At 44.3% G+C, this 17,659-nt stretch overlaps 1 protein-coding gene across 1 annotated transcript in view; it reads left to right on the top strand.

Moving 5' to 3' along the window:
* LOC127577453 (transcription initiation factor TFIID subunit 4-like) overlaps positions 1 to 17,659 on the top strand; it is a 282,848-nt gene that overhangs the window by 105,879 nt on the left and 159,310 nt on the right. The gene's annotated exons all lie outside the window — the stretch shown is intronic.

Below are 17,659 nucleotides of genomic sequence, written 5' to 3'. Positions count from 1 at the left end.
GCTTGTGTGTATGATCCCAATGAGTAGACACAAGGTTCTCAATGCTCTACAATATGCTGCTTTCCCTTTTTGTGTGGTCTCACAAATCCAGGAAGATGTTGCCTTTTTCCAGGAGCCTATGAGAAGATCATTGAATCGTTTCCTTCATCCATCTTGCCATCTCTTCCTGTGACAGAGCTCGGCACAGTGTCTGTTTCAGGAGCATGTGAAGGAAATGGCCTGCTCAGAGGAACTGACTGAGAACAACTAGGGCTTCATTGCTGAGAATGTTAGCCTATGAGAGGACACTGATGTTGGTTCACTTGTCCTGCCAGTGGATTTGGAGGATTTTGCAGATGCAGTGCTTGTGGTACCTTTCTACCGTTTTGAGGTGAGCATCACAGAACTGTACAGGAGGGCAAAGATCACTGCTGTCCAGTAGACCACTTTGTGCTGGGTTGAGCTTTCGATCGTCCAACATTCTCTCCTTCAAGTCATCGAAGGCTGTGTGGCGTTCTGAAGGCAGAGCGAATTTCCTCATCAGTCCCATATTCAGGATTGTGCTTGTTGGAACATTGCACCTGAAAAGCTGTTTGAATAAAATACTTTATCTCTGGGTTTTACTGCTTCTCAATTGTCTACTTCCTCTTGTATCTCTCCAGTTGATCCTGAATTTTTGCCCTATGTTCTGTCCTCAGTCCATCTTGGGAGGTGGTATCCCATCAATTCACTGCTGATTCTTTCAAATAGTTCTGTCTTAAGCGTGTCCCTTTACTTAACTCTGGATACAATTCTGCATGCTGGTAACCTCGCACTGAGCAAAGTTCTGCCCATCACATGGCTGCTTCCAGTTTAAATCTCCCTCTCAAATAGACCATGAAGGATTATTTTCTTGATTCCCTTTGGATCTTGTCCTTGATTAATAAGTACCTTGAGCTTTTTCCCCTCATTGGCAATCAATCATAGGGTCTTCCAAACCTTGGAGACCAAAAACTTGTTCCACTTTCCACAATGCCGGACAAGATATACCCCAGGTTACTATGGGAAGTGAGGGAAGGGATTGCTGGGGCATTGAGGATGATCTTTGTGTCCTCCCTGGTCGCAGAGTGGTACCAGAGGATTGGGGGATGGCAAATGTTGTTCCGTTGTTCACGAAAGGTAATAGGGATAATCCTGGAAATGATAGACTAGTAAATCTTACATCAGTGGTGGGCAAACAATTGAAGACGATTCTTAGGGACAGGATTTACGAGCATTTGGAGAAGCATGGTCTTATTAGGGATAGTCAGCATGGCTTTGTGAGGGGCAGGTCATGCCTCACGAGCCGAAATAGGTTTTTCAAGGAGGTGACAAAACAAATTGAAGGTAGAGCAGTGGATGTGGTGTATATGGACTTTAGTAAGGCGTTTGACAAGGTTCCCCATGGGAGGCTCATCTAGAAAGTCATGAGGCATGGATCCACGGTAACTTGACTGCGTGGATTCAGAAATGGCTTACCCACAGAAGGCAGAGGGTGGTAGTAGAAGGAGAGTATTCTGCCTGGAGGTCGTTGACCAGTGGTGTTCCGCAGGGATTTGTTCTGGGACCCCTGCTCTTTGTGAAGATAGATGTGGAAGCTTTGGAGAGGGTGCAGAGGAGATTTACCAGGATGCTCCCTGGATTAGAGAACATGCCTTATGAGGAAAGGTTGAGCGAGCTAGAGTTTTTCTCTTTGGAGTGATGGAGGATGAGAGGTGTATAAGATTATGAGAGGCATAGATAGAGTGGACAGCCATCACCAGAGGACACCTGTTTAAGGCGAGTGGAGGAAAGTTCTGGGGAGATGTCAGAGGCAGGTTTTTTTACACAGAGAGTGGTGGGTGCCTGGATCGCACTGCTGGGGGTGGTGCTAGAGGCTGATACAATAGGAACATTTAAAAGACTCTTAGATAGGCACATGGATGTAAGAAAAATGGAGGGTTATGGGCTGTGTCGGAGGGAAGGGTTAGGTTGATTGTGGGCCAAAGGGCCTGTACTGTGCTGTACTGTTCTAGGTTCTAATGCATCCAATGCCTCAATCCCTTTGATATCATGTAGAGGCTGGAGTGTTGCTTTGTTAAGGTGAGTTAGCAGTGGCCACAACTGTATCCAATGCTCCAGTTGTTAGGTGATAATGGTTGGAACTATATTGAGTCCTCCAGTTGTGGGTACCAATGCCTGGAATTTTTCCTGGTGCTTCGAGTGCAGTTTTATTGTTGTCTTCTGGGATGTATGTTCTGTGTTTCTAATAAACATTCTTGGACAGTTCACTTTGCACATCCCTGCTGCAGAGATTGACTCATCCTTGTTTTCTAATTCAACCCTCTTTGTCCCAAAGAAAAGAGGAACAAAGACCAAATATAGCAAAAATTCTGACTCTGCATTGATGTGGATTACAAGTGTATTTTTGGCCAATCATCCCCTCTTTGGGCTCAGAGATTTGCTTGTCAGTCTTTTAGGTTTGTGCAGGTTGCAGCCTCGATGCTGGAACTGTCAGGTCCTGTTCTAATTTACTCTTCTTTTGTTAAACCTTCAGTGTTTGTGCTCATGTTTATAAGTTCCCATGCATAAAATAATTTATTCAGATTCAGTAACCACTTGTGGTAAATGTCTTCCATTTTTCAGTAATGCTTGCCTAAAAAATACTCTTCCTCAGCATTTAAAAATGAATTTATCCCAGATGGTTGTAGCTTTGTGTCTGGTTTATTAAAATCGTGAAGGGTTTCAAGTGATTCTCAACCCTTTTGACAATTTGATGGTAAAGACGTTTCTCTGATAAAAGACTGGAGAACTAATTGAAGCCAGTGAAATGTGGCAGAGCAGTCTGCTGCAGTGACAGCTGCTGCCGTGCTGGTGCTGAGGCATGGCCTGCAACTGAACTTCATACTTGCTCTTGTTGGCCAGAAGAGCTGAGTTCAACATTTCAAAGTGGGTTTCCCTTTCTTGGTTGAGTTGATTCTGATTGCAGTTCCACAGATACCAGCCAATTTTGCTGCTTTGAATATTGTTTGCTATGGTCATTAGCAAGTTATTTATTTACATCTGTGGTCAGGAAGAACTTGTTTAGCCTATCGAGTCTTTACAATCCAACCAGGAAATGTCCAAGCCAAGATCACAAATGTGTAACCATCAAAAATGAGAACCTTTGTAAATCTACCATTATCGTTGTCATTGCCTTAGGCTCTGAGAACAGATAGTTGATCAGCAAACATGGCAAACTATGAATCAGAGTCAGAGTTGTACAGCACAGAAACAGGCCCTTCAGCCCACCACATCCTTCCTGACCTTTTTGCCCACCTGTACAAATCTCATTCTGTCTACATTCGGCCCATACCCTTTTATTTCATGGAGAATTTAGATGCATTGGAAGCAGTTCAGAGAGGTTTACTTGACTAATACCTGCAATGGGTAAATTGTCTCCTGAAGAAAGGTCTCCCTCTGCCTCCATGGAGATGAAACAGGATAAGTGAGGGAACACTTAGGGAAAAGTGACCAGAGTTCTTTAAGTTTCACGTTAGTTGTGGAAAGGGATAAGGTTGGTTCTCAAGTCAAGGCTGATTTCAATGGTGCAAGAGAGGACCTGGTGAAAGTAAATTGGGAGCAGATGCTCGTGGGCAAAATGACAGCTAACGTGGGAGACTGAAGAGTTCAGGCCAGCAGGTCCCAGTTAGGGTGAAAGGTAAAGATGGGAATATTAGGGAACCTTGGATGACAAAGGATATTGGAGGTTTGATCAGGAAGAAAAGGAAACATATGACAGGTATAGGCAACTGGGATCGAGGGAGTCTCTTGAGGAATACAAAGTGTGTAGGAGAGAACTTAAGAAAGAAATAAGGAGCGCAAAAAGGGTCCATGAAATATCCTTGGCAGGTAAGATCAGGAGCAAGAGTGAGTTGCCTTGGTGACCAAAGGGGTAATTTGTGTGTGGAGCCAGGTACGTGGGTGAGATCCTAAGTGAATAATTCTCGCTGTATTCACCAAGTAGAAGGACATAGAAGATAGTGAGTTCAGGGAGGGCAACATGGATAATCTGGAGCAGGTCATTTTTAAGAAGGGGGAGATGTTAGATGTCTTGGAACACATATGGGTTGATAAGTCCCAAGGACCACATGAGGTCCATCCCAAGTTACTATGGGGTGGAGATAACCTGGTCCCTGATGGAGATTATTGCTTCTTTGTTAGTCACAGTGAAGTGCCAGAAGACCTGGAGGATTGCTAATGCTGTTTCTTTATTTACGAAGGACAGCAGGATTAAGCCAGGTAACTCTAGGCTGGTGAGCTAGGGAGACTATTGGAGAAAATTGGAAGGAATGGATTTGTGTACATTTGGAGAGGTAGAGGCTGATTAGGGTTAGTCGGCATGGCTTTCTGCGGGGGAAATCCTACCTCACTAACTTGATTACATTTATTGAGGAGTAACTAAGAAGCTTGATGGTGGTAGATGCTATCGATATAAATTTTAATAAGGTATTTGATAAGGTCCCGTATGATACGCTGGTGAAGAATGTTAATACGTCTGGGATCTGAGGCGAGCAGGCTAATTGATGTAACGTTGGCTTGGTGATAGGAGGATGCTTTTCAGATTGGAAGTCTGTGACCAATGGTGTCCTGCAGGGATTGGTGCTGGGACCCTTGTTTGTGATATAGTTAATCACTTGGATGTGAATGTAAGAGGTATGATTAGTAAGCTTGTGGATGACGTGCGAGTTGGTGGTGTTGTGGATAGTGAGGGAGGTTGTCTAAGATTACAACAGGATATCGATCAGATGGAAAGTTGGGCAGTGGGTTGGCAGATGGAATTCAATCGTGCCAAGTGTGAGGTGATACATTTTGGGAAGTCAAATAGGGTAGGATGTGTTCAGTAAATGGTAGGGCACTAAGGAATGTTGATGAACAGGGGGGACCTGGGGATTCAAGTCCCTAGTTCCCTGAAAGTGGCAACACAGGTAGATCAGGTAATGAAGGAAACAAGTGGTGTGCTTGCCTTGATAGGTCAAGGTATAGAATATAAATGTTGGGAGGTGATGGTGCAACTTGAGAAAATACCAGTTGGGCTGTACTTGGAGTATTATGTACCGAGTGCAGAGGTGTTGCCTGGATTTGAGGACACCAGTTATGGGGAGAGACTAGATAGGCTGGGCTTGTTCTCTCGGAGTGAAGGAGGCCGAGTGGTGACCTATATAACAATTCTATTATGAAGCATAGAGAGGGTAAGTAGTCAAGATCTTTTTCCCATGGTAGGGGTGTCAAAAACAAGAGGGCTTGGGTTTAAGCAAGAGGAAGGAGTTGTATAAGGGATCTGAAGGTTTTTTTTGAACTCTGAGTGTTTGGAAGGTGGAACTTGCTGCCAGAGGAGGTGGTAGAATCAGATGCTATGTTTAAGAGACATTTAGACAGGGACTTAATAAGCAAGGCATAGAACCATGTGGACCTCATGTGGGCAAATGGGATTAGTGTAGATGGGCAAAAAAGTTGGCATGGCCATGTTGGGCCCGTTTCAGTGCTGTACCATTCAGTGACTGTTACGGAGGAGTTTTATGCCGGGAAACTGGTGGGGAAGATGAAAAACTGCATGGAATTTGCCATCTCGTGTGTCCACAACCAGAGTTGAGTGTACAATTGTTCTCTTTTGGGTTGTTAATTTATTCATTTTACGGGATTTGTATGTAGCTGCTAAGTTCAACATTTATTGGCCAGCATGGTAGTGCAGCGGTTAGCGTAATGCTATTACAGCGCCAGCGATCCGGGTTCAATTCCCACCGCTATCTGTAAGGAGTTTGTATGTTCTCCCCGTGTCTGTGTGGGTTTCCTCCGGGTGCTCTGGTTTCCTCCCAAATTCCAAAGACGTACAGGTTAGGAAGTTGTGGGCGTGCTCTGTTGGCGCCGGAAGCGTGGTGACACTTGCGGGCTGCCCCAGAACACTCTACGCAAAAGATGCATTTCACTGTGTGTTTCAATGTACGTGTGACTGATAAAGAAATCTTATCTAATTACCCTTGAAGGTGGTGGTGAACCTCTGCCTTGGACTGATGTCGTCTTCCTGTGAAGGTTCTTCCTCTGTGCTGTTGGGGAAGGAGTTCTAAGTGTGAAGTCAATGTGTGAAAATCAAAAAAAAAACTGCAAATGCTGAAAGCATAAAGTAAAACAGAAATATTAACTCTGTTTCTCATTGCACAGATGTTGCCCAACCTGCTGAGTGTTTTCTGTTTTCATTTTGCATTTTAAGTGTAGTAACTGTTGTAAGAAATGAAGCAGCCAGTTTGTCCTCACTGATGTCCCACAGTGATGAGATATTTGTTTGGACAATCTTTGGTTTTTTCACAAATGATGGGTAGTGTATTGGGGAAGGTTCCCCTGCTGTAGTTTGTACTAGGTCCATGGAATCGTTTACCTGAGGGAGAATAACCTGTTATTTGAAAGATGCCAAACCCCTGAAGGTGTACCACTCCTTTGTGGTACATTGAATTGTCAGTCTGAGTTATGTACTGAAATCCTCAAATAGAACTGAAACTTGAACAAGATGTTCAGACGCAAGAGCACGACCAACTGTGTCACCTTGTTTCGTAGGCGCAAGTCTAACCTCTAGCCCACAACTTTGAATGATCACCTGTTGGTGTAGTGGTTGGTTGACACTATTGATGATTAAGTTGATGGCACTGTTAGCTCTTGGTCAGAAGCTTATGTATTCAACTCCATTCCCAGTCTTGATCCCAGTTGACGGGGCATTTAGCCTGGAGTTATCTTATTCTGGAGAATGGAAGATCCCAAGCCAGTTATACAAAATCAACTTGTGTTCTGGTGACCTAGTCAACAATACTGTCTCAACTTGCACCACCAAAAGCATGTTGCCCCATCATTAAAGCACAGCATTTAAGTAGTATCTAGGCAAGCATTTGATTTGCCAAGACATAGAAGGCTATGGAGACACAAGACAATGCAGATGCTGGAAATCTGGAGCAACACACAAAGGACAGTTCTGATGAAGGGTCTCAACCCGAAACATCGACTAACCATTTCCCTCTATCAATGCTGCCTGACCTGCTGAGTTCCTCCAGCTCCTTTGTGTGTTGCTCTAGGAGGCTGTGGACCAAGGTTACTAACTCGTATGAGTAAAGATGGAAACTTGCAGGTCGGCATGGATGGGGTGGGCCAAAGGACCTGTTTCTCTCTGACTAAAGCATTTATTGTTGAGGGATCATATTGTATGTAAATTACCTGCCACATCTTCCAAGATCAAACATTTCTGCATTTCAGAAGTATCAAATGGCCATTGAATACCTGATGATGTCCTGATGGGGTGATAATCCAGGACCCTTGTTTGTCTGCACTTAAAATATTTGCCTGAGATGCAAGAGCCACACTGGCCCCTCCAGCAGAAATACTAGCTGTCTAATAGCAGTTGCCTGAGTACCCCGACCATTCCACCACAATAGATACATGTTTAGGACTGGATACAATATTAGTTGCCTTTCCCACTGTTTATTGATGTTGTGTCACATTTACTTGTGACCCTATGTTCCGTTAAAACTTCACCAGATGCAGCAGGAAGCTAACCCTGCCTGTGACTGGAGTGTGGTTTCTTAAAAATATCGTGTGGTATTTCGTTTAAAGAGTGAGTTCACATTCTTTATATTTCAAAGAGTAGAAAATTGCCAATGGACTTGAATGAAATATAACTTAATAGAACTCGTATTGGGTTTTATGCCATTAGCTGCAGGGTGGGACCTGTGGTCGATCATAAGAGTCAAGTGTCAGACCCTTTCTTAAATGATTGGTCACGTTGTGGTTTATCTTTGCAACTTGGTTCAAAGCATCCACTTGCTGTCGGTGGATGGTTGGCTTCTCAATCCCAGTAGAGCTTTGAACCCCTGTTTTACTGTACCCAGTGATTGTTTGATGAGCTCCATTCATAAATGTGATAGATGGCATTCAGTCTATTCATCAGCAACAGATCTTCATTGGGAAAGACCCAGACAGTGATCATTCACACAGCCTGGCCCATTCCTGCTGCAGAAAATATTGTGTTCCTAAGCTGAACTGAAAAGAACTGGAAGAAGCTAATTTACAAAATGAAAATTAAATGCAAGGAAAACACTTGCCTGTCGACCCCATGTGAATTCCATGTGTCAAACTTAGAAATTGGAACGTCATCCTAACCTCTTCTGAAATAAAGTAAGAAAAATTTCCTTTCCTTTTATACTGAAGTGAAGGAACTATTAATGCCCAATGTGACAGAATGATATTGCCTTCAGTGCAATAAGACGTTTTAAAATGTAGTCTATAGATCATAATGGAGAATGTCCTGCTGGAATGAAGCCCCCTGTAGTTCAGCCATATTGTGTACATTGATGATTTATTTAAATCATAGTTGATCTGAGCGTCAGTGATTTGTCACATCTTAAAAGAATGATCTTTCTGGAGTGGCCCAGCAGCAACTGCTTTTTTTAAAACTTCTTTCTTCACCTGAATCTTCGCAGAAGGAGACTTTGCTTAACAAGATTAAATAACATCAGTACTAATTGGAGAATAATATTGTCCCAATGTTATGCTAGATGCTCATTACAAACAGCGCATTAGAGATCTAGACATGGCTGGTTGTATTTCTCCCAAAAAAATGATCAATGGATAGTCATTGGACGTGTGATTTGAGTCGTACTTACATATGGCATGCATATAAAATTGAAATTTGTGCATTTCTTCATAGAATGCTAAGCTGTAAAGCTGTGTGTGAATATTGTATTATAGTTGTGAGCCTTCAGTATTCTAGTCATAGATTCTTAGTAAATCTTCTGTTAGTTTAGTGAAGAACGTTTAACAATATAATATGTAAGTCAATCTGTCTTGAATTTAGTACTGGTGGTTAAAATGTGGAATCAAATCCCATGTCAAAGATTTTGGTGCAATAATTCAGCACATGACTGAGGGCATGCTACATTGTCAAGGGTACAGACTTTTTTCTGCTATTTGAGGAAGATAACAGATCCCTTGACACTGTTCTGAAGCTGATCTGGGGAGAATTCCCAGGTGGTACTGAGCAGTGCTGCTCCACCTTTTTGATGCTAGGGAGCAGCTGACTACCTTCTGAAACCTACATGAACCTCTTAAGCTCTGGCCAGTTCGTTTATTTTTGAACTGCTAAATTTGTGTAATGGTTGAAATTATGTGAAAGTGCAGTGCAGTTAAGTTGAATAATTTGAAATGCACCCATTTTAATAGAGTTAACAATAACATTTCTGTTGATCAGAAATGAGCATGGTTAATTTTTGAAATGTAGAGCCTTCACCTCGCTGGTAGAGTTGGGGGAAGAGTAGGTCTGCAGAGGGAGCAGCTTACAACGAGTGGCCATGCTCCAGTACAAACTTGCTAGGACTAGAAATGCACATTCTAATCCGAAAGTAAATTGTAGATACCGGTATTGGTTTATTGTTGTCACTTGTACTGAGGTACAGTGAAAAACTTGTCTTGCATACCGATCATACAGGTCAATTCATTACACAGTGCAGTTACATTGAGTTAGTACAGAGTGCATTGACGTAGTACAGGTAAAAACAGTAAGTACAGAGTAAAGTGTCACAGCTACAGAGAAAGTGCAGTGCAATAAGGTGCAAGGTTGTGACACAAGGTAGATCATGAAGTCAGAGTCCATCTCATTGTATAAGGGAACCATTCAATAGTCTTATCACAGTGGGGTAGAAGCTGTCCTTAAGTCTGGTATTACCTGCCCTCAAGCTCCTGTATCTTCTACCCGATGAAAGAGGAGAGAAGAGAGAATGTCCTGGGTGGGTGGGGTCTTTGATTATGCTAGCTGCTTCACCAAGGCAACGAGAGGTAAAGACAGAGTCCATGGAGGGGAGGCTGGTGTCCGTGATGTGCTGGGGTGTGTCCACAACTCTCTGCAGCTTCTTGCGGTCATGGGCAGAGCAGTTGCCATACCAAGCCGTGTTACATCCAGATAGGATGCTTTCTATGGTGCATCATTTTTACAAAAACATAATGAAGAGAATCATAAAGAAGATCAAGCTCTCCTAATATCATTCTGCATTTTCACATTGTGGATAATTTACTTGAAAAATTGATTTTATCACAGTGTCCTAATGAGATTTTTATGCTGCTGTATTGATGCAAACTTTTTGATTGGGAATGAATGTAACACAAGGATACTCAGTGTTTTTCCAGTGTTCCGTTGCTTTCAGTTCTTGACTTTACTTGCAGTCATTTCTGAAAATTTGCTTCCAAAGAGGTTAGAATGGAATACAACACAGAACATTACAGCACAGTACAGGCCCTTCGGCCCATGATGTTGCGTCGACATCTTATCCTGCTCTAAGATCTATCTAACCCTTCCCTCCCACACAGCTGTGTGTTTTGATGTACATGTGACTAATAAAGAAATCTTGTCTTGTCTTGTAATATATCTGCCTCCACCACCTCTGCCGGCAGTGCGTTCCACGCACCCACCACTCTCTGTGTAAAAAAAAACTTACCCTTGACATCCCCATTATATCTTCCTCCAATCACCTGAAAATTATGCCTCCTCATGTTAGCCATTGTTGCCCAGGGAAAAAGTCTCTGACTGTCCACTCGATCTATGCCTCTTATCATCTTGTACACCTCTGTCAAGTCGCCTCTGTCAAGTCACCTTTCATCCTCCTCTCCAAAAAGAAAAGCCCTAGCTAGCTCAACCTACCCTCATAAGACATGCTCTCCAATCCAGGCAGCAACCTGGTAAATCTCCTCTGCACCCTCTCTAAAGCTTCCACATCCTTCCTATAATGAGGCGACCAGAACTGAACACAATACTCCATGTGTGGTCTGACCAGAACTTTATAGAGCTGCAACGTTACCTCTTGGCTCTTGAACTCAATACCCTGACTAACTTCTTAACCCTATCAACCTGCGCGGCAACCTTGAGGGATCCATGGACTTGGACCACAAGATCCCTCTGTTCTTCAATACTTAGCAGTGCTGCCATTAACCTTGTATTCTGCCTTCAAATTCGATCTTCCAAAGTGTATTGCTTCACACTTTTCTGGGTTGGACTCCACCTGCCATTTCTCAGCCCAGCTCTGCATCCCATCAATGTCCTGTTGTAACCTACAGCAACCTTCTACACTATCCACAACACTACCAACCTTCGTGTCATCTATAAACTTACTAACCCACCCTTCCACATCCTCATCCAAGTCATTTATAAAAATCACAAAGAGCAGGGGTCCCAGAACAGATCTCAGTGGAACACCACTGGTCACTGACCTCCAGGCAGAATACGCTCCATCTGTAAGCACTCTCTGTCTTATATAGGTGAGCCAATTCTGAATCCACGCAGCCAAGTTTCCCTGGATCCCCTGGATCCCATGCCTCCTAACCTTCTGAATGAGCCTTCCATGAGGAACCTTATCAAATGCCTTACTAAAATCCATGTACACCACACCCACTGCTCTACCTTCATCAACGTGCTTTGTCATATCCTCGAAGAATTCTATCAGGCTCCTGAGGCACGACCTGCCCCCCCACAAAGCCATGCTGACTGTCCCGAATCAAACTATGCTTCTCCAAATGTCCATAAATCCTGTCTCTAAGAATCTTCTCCAGTAATTTGCCCACCACTGAAGTAAGACTCATTGGTCTGTAATTCCCAGGGTTATCCCTACTCCCTTTCCTAAACAAAGGAACAACATTTGCCACCCTCCAATCATCTGGCACTACTCTTGTGGCCAGTGAGGACGCAGAGATCATTGCAAAAGGCACAGCGATCTCTTTCCTCACTTCCCGTAATAACCTTGGATATATCCCATCTGGCCCCGGTGACTTATCTATCCTGATGTTTCTCAAAAGTTCCAGCACATCCTCTTTCCTCACGTCGACAGGCCCTAGTGTATCAGCCTGTCGTACACCATCCTCACAAACGTCAAGGTCTCTCTCTCTCTGGTGACTACTGAAATAAAGTATTCATTAAGGACCTCCCCTGCCTCTTCCAACTCCAGGCACGTTTCCTCTTTTATCCCTGATCGATCCTACCCTCACTCTAGTCATCCTCCTATTCTTCACGTACTGTATGTGTAGAATGCCTTGGGATTTTCTTTAATCCTACTTGCCAAGGCCTTCTCATGCTGCCTTCTAGCTCTCCTAAGTCCATTCTTACGCTCCCTCCTGGCTACCTTGTAACTCTCCAGAGCCCTGTCTGATCCTGCTTTCTAAACCTCAGGTAAGCTTCTTTCTTCCTGTTAAGATATTCTACGTCTCTTGTCAACCATGGTTCCTTCACTCTACCATCCTTAGCCTGCCTCAGTGGGACATACCATTCAGAATACCATGCAAGTACTCCCTAAACAACCTCCACATTTCCGTGTGCACTTCCCCAAGAACAGCTGTTCCCAATTTACACTCCCAAGTTCCTGCCTTAATAGCATCATAATTCCCCCTCCCCCAGTTAAATACTTTCCCATATCGTCTGCTCCTATCCCTCTCCAAGGCTGTGGTAAAGGTCAAGGAGTTATGGTCACTATCTCCAAAATGCTCTCCCACCGAGAGATCTGAAACTTGATCAGGCTCATTGCCTAGTACCAGGTCCCGTACGGCCTCTCCTCTCATCGGCCTGTCCACGTACTGTGTCAGGAATCCTTCTTGGACACACCTAACAAACTCTGCCCCATCTATCCCCTTTACACTCAGGAGGTGCCAATCAATATTAGGGAAGTTGAAATCACCCATGATAACAACCCTGTTATTTTTGCACTTTTCCAAAATCTGCCTCCTGATCTGCTCCTCAGCGTCTCTGCTGCTACTGGGGGGGGGGGGGGGGGGGGGGGGGGGTCTGTAGAATACTCCCAATAGAGTGATCACTCCCTTCCTGTTTCTGACTTCCACCCACACTGACTCAGTGGGTGATTACTTCAGGACATCCTCCCTTTCTAAGATGTGATACTGTCCCTGATCAGCAAAGCCACTCCCCCACCTCTTTTACATCCGTCCCTGTCCCTTTTGAAACATCTAAACCCCGGAATATCCAGCAGCCATTCCTGCCCTTGTGATAACCAAGTCTCTGTAATGGCCACCACATCATAGTTCCAGGAACTATGATGTGGTGGCCATTACAGAGTTGATCACCCTTCTTCCTGATAGTTCTCGCATTAAAGTAGACACACTTCAGCCCATCCAACTGACTGCAGTTTTGCCCTTTCTACTGCCTGTCCTTCCTCACAGGCTTTAAAGTGTTCACTACAAATTCACAAAGTCCTGGAAATTGCATATTAACCTTAATCCTGAAATAGGTTTGGTTTTGAAGGTGCAACTTCAAGCTCTCATCATCTAGCAACTCCAGCATCTTGATGTCTGATATGGGCAGCAGTGGGTCACAAATCCATTACGTTCTTGCTGTGGATCAGACGGGAAATAGTCTGACTTTTTTCAAGCATTGACTTCAGATGGGATGATATTTTGTTTTGGAGAGTGAGTTGCTATCAATGGTAGGGAAATTATTGGAAAAATTTCCAAGGGACAGGATTTATCTGGAAAGGCAGAAATTGATCAGGGATAGTCAGCATGATTTGTTGTAGGAGGTCCTGTCTGATCAATACAATTTTTTTCAAGGTGTAACTATGTTGATGAGGGCAATGTGGTTTACATGGACTTCAGTAAGTCCTTTGCCCAGGTCGAACATGGAAGGTTCATCCAAAAGGTTGGAACCCATGGGATCCAAGACAGTTTGGCATATTGGATCCAAAATTGGCTTGGTTACAGGAGGCCAAGGGTGACATTGGAAGCCTGTGATCAGTGTTGTACCACTCCCCGCTCCCCCAAGCTGGAACATTTGGCGGTTCAGTGCCCGACTGTTCTACCTATCGAAGAAGTTCTCCACTGCCATCCTGACTGCAGTCTACATCCTGCCTCAGGGAGACATCAAGCTAGCACTTGGAACTGAGCACCGTGGTCAACAAACACGAAATGGCGTACCCCGATGCCTTCCCCATTGTTGCTGGGGACTTTGACCAGGAAAGCTGAAGAAATCTCTGCCTACCATCAACATGTCACCTTCAACACCATAGGACCAAAACACTCAACCACTGCTAAACCACCATCAGGAACGCCTACTGCTTCATCCCTTGCCCACACTTTGGTAAATCCAACCACCTGGCTGCACTGCTTCTTCCTGTGTACAGGCAGAGACTGAGGGGCACAGCTCCAGAAGTGAGGACATGAAGAAGGGAGGCAGAGGAGCGAATCCAGGACTGCCTAGAATCGGTGTACTGGGCTGTGTTCAAGGATTCGTCAGCGGACCTGAATGAATATGCCACGGTCGTCATCAACTTCATAAAGATCTGCGTGGACAAGTGTGTACCCACAAACACATTCCGAGTCTTCCCCAACCAGAATCCCTGGATGAACCAAGAGATTTGTTGTCTCCTGAAGGCTAGATCTGTGGCGTTTAGCGCAAGTGATCCACAGTGTTACAAGAAGTCCAGATGTGACCTCTGGAAAGCCATCGTGAGTGCGCAGGCAATTCTAGACTAAACTGAAGTCACAGGCAGATGCTCGACAGCTGTGGCAGGACATACATCATTTCCTACAAAGCCAGATTGGTAGTCTAAGTGGCAATGACACATCGCTTCAGGATGTGCTTGATGCCTTTTATGCTTGCTTTGAAAGGGAGAATAATGACATTACTACTCAAGACCCCACAGCTCCTGTTGACCGTGTGATCTCAAGTCTCCGAAGCCAACGTCAGAGCATCCTTCAGGCCGGTTAACCCATGAAAAGCGTCTGGCCCAGACAGCGTACCTGGCCAAGTGCTGAAGATCTGTGTGGACCAACTGGCTGGAGTATTCAAGGACTTCTTCACCCTCTCACTTCTGTGATCTGAAGTTCCCATCTGCTTCAAAAGGGCATCTCAAGTCCCAATGGCTAAGAAGAATGTGGTGACCTGCCTCGATGACCACTGTCTGGTAACACCTGCATCCACCGTAATGAAATGCTTTGTGAGGTTGGTTATGGTGTGAATCAACTCCAACCTCAGTTGACCTGGATCCCCTTCAATTTGCCTGGTGCCACAACAGGTCAACAGTAGATGTGATTTCTCTGGCTCTTCATTCAGTTCTGGATCACTATCATCCCCTCTAAACATCACCAAGCTCCAAGACCTGGGCCTCTGTATTTTCCTTTGCAACTGGACCCTTGACTCCACATCAGAGACATCAATCAGTACAGATTGATAACAACATCTGACCATCATTACAGGTGCACCTCAGGGCTGCATGCTTAGCTCCTGCTCTACTCTCACTCTACTCTACAGGAAGAAGCACACACCCATGACTGTGTGGCTAAACACAGATCCAATACCATCTCTAAGTTCGCCAACAACACCACTTTTGTTAGCTGAAGGAGATTTGGCACGTCACCAAATATGCTCACGAATTTCTACAGATGCACTGTTGAAAGTATCCTGACTGGTTGCATCACGGCCTGGTACGGCAATTCCAACGCACAGGAATGCAAGAGGCTGCAGAGAGCAGTGGCTGCAGGCCAGTCCATTATGGGTACAGCCCTCCCCACCATTGACAGCATCTACAGGAGGTGTTGCCTCAAGAAGGTGGCATCTATCATCAAAGATCCCCACCATCCGGGCCATGCCCTCTTCTCGCTGCTACCATCGGGCAGGAGGTACAGAAGCCTGAAGTCCCACACCGCCAGGTTCAGGAACAGCTACTTTCCTACAACCATGAGGTTCTTGAACCGATCTGCACAACCCTAACCCTACCTCAGCAACAGAACACTGCGGACCACCTCTTGTACTGCCATGGACTTGTTTTCAATTGTGTCTTTGTTTTCTCTTTGCACCAAGGTCTTGCTTTTTGCACAGTTTTTTTCCTACACTATATGGTATAACTATGTATAATTGATGCTTAGTTTATACTCTGTGTTGTCTGTGCCTGTGATGCTGCGACAAGCAAGTTTTTCATCATAATGTACCTCACTGTACTTGTGCACATGACAATAAACTTGACTTGGATCGGTGCTGGGACCTTTGCTGTTGGTTATGTACCTTGATGACTTGGATGTGAATGTAGGAAATATGATTAGTAAGTTTGAAGATGACCTGAAAATTGGTGTTGCATTTCATACACTCAGTTTACTATAATGTGGGACAGCCATTGCACCATTGCTGAGGTGACTGGCCAGCCCTCAATCTTCATTGTAGCAGCAAAAATGCAAGAATAGAGGGCACTTTCTTTCACAAAATACACAATTTTAATTGCTGTAACGAGGACATGCTTAAGCTCAAGAGAGAATTTATTTGGCGACTCATCTGAGGGGCAACTTCCTTCACATTGGTGCACCTGAATGTTTGCCGATCATTTGACTGCCCTATTCCTGCAAATTTCAGTTCAATGGTCCAGCTGGAGTCCATGTCCTATCACATACTCATGTAGAGTTCAAAACGATTTCAATGTCAGCTCTCATCACTTAGCAACTCCAGCATCTTGTCTAATATTGGCAACAGCGGGGTCTGGGTCACAAATCCATTGCTTCCTTTCTGTGGATCAGAGGGAAAATTGGTATTGGTTTATTATTGTCACTTGTACTGAGATACAGTGAAAAACGTGTCTTCCATACTGTTCGTACAGATCATTTCAGTACACATTGCGTTGAGGGAGTACAGGGTAAAAACAATAACAGAATACAGAGTAAAGTGTTATAGTTACAGAGGAAGTGCAGTGCAGGCAGGCAATAAGGTGCAAGGTCACAACAAGTTAGATTGTGAGGTCAAGAGTCCATCTTATCGTACTAGGGGACTGTTCAATAGCCTTGTAGCGGGATAGACAATAAAGCGAAAATAGTCTGATTGTTAGGGAGAGTTGAATTTAGATGAGATGATCTTATTTTGCTTTGGAGAGTGAGTTGCCATTGATAGTAGGGAGATTATTGGAAAAAATTTCTGAGGATTTAAGGTAAGAGGAGGAGGTTTAAAGGGGATCTGAAGGGTAAGTTTTTTTTACACGGTAGCTGGTATCTGGTATCTGGAATGAGCTGCCAGAGGAGGTGGTGGAGGTAGGAACAGCAAAAACATTTAAGGGGCATCTGGACAGGTACTTGAATGAGCAGGGCACAGAGGGATGTGGAATTAATACAGGTAAGTGGGATTAGTGTAGATGGACATGATGGTTGTCAGCTGAGACATAGTGGCTGAAGGCCCTGTTTCTATGCTGTACAACTCTACGACTGATCTTTCTGTGGTGGGTGTTCACAGTAAAATAATTTGTCATGGAAGGCCCCTTTATGGGCATAGTGCATGTAAACATCAAGAACCACAGCATTATAAGTGTCAGTCAACTCCTCGAACTGTATTGCAAATCAGGCTAATGTCTTCATTCTCTCAATCACTTGGGATCTACTGCAGTTTTAGCAATTCTCTGTGAGGCAGTGTCATTTGACAAAGGATTTGTCTAAATTCCTTGGCAGCTGCATCATCCAACATTAAGATATCTTTATTAGTCACATGTACATCGAAACACACAGTGAAATGCATCTTTTGTGTAAAGTGTTCTGGGGGCAGCCCACAAGTGTCGCCACGCTTCCGCCACCAACATAGCATGCCCACAACTTCCTTGGAATGTGGGAGGAAATTGGAGCACCTGGAGGAAACCCATGCAGACACAGGGAGAAC

Source organism: Pristis pectinata, chromosome 13 (assembly GCF_009764475.1).
Source record: "Pristis pectinata isolate sPriPec2 chromosome 13, sPriPec2.1.pri, whole genome shotgun sequence".
Lineage (NCBI taxonomy): Eukaryota > Metazoa > Chordata > Chondrichthyes > Rhinopristiformes > Pristidae > Pristis > Pristis pectinata.
The sequence above is the reverse complement of the archived record's forward strand: the minus strand, read 5'-3'. Positions and strand labels throughout refer to the sequence as shown.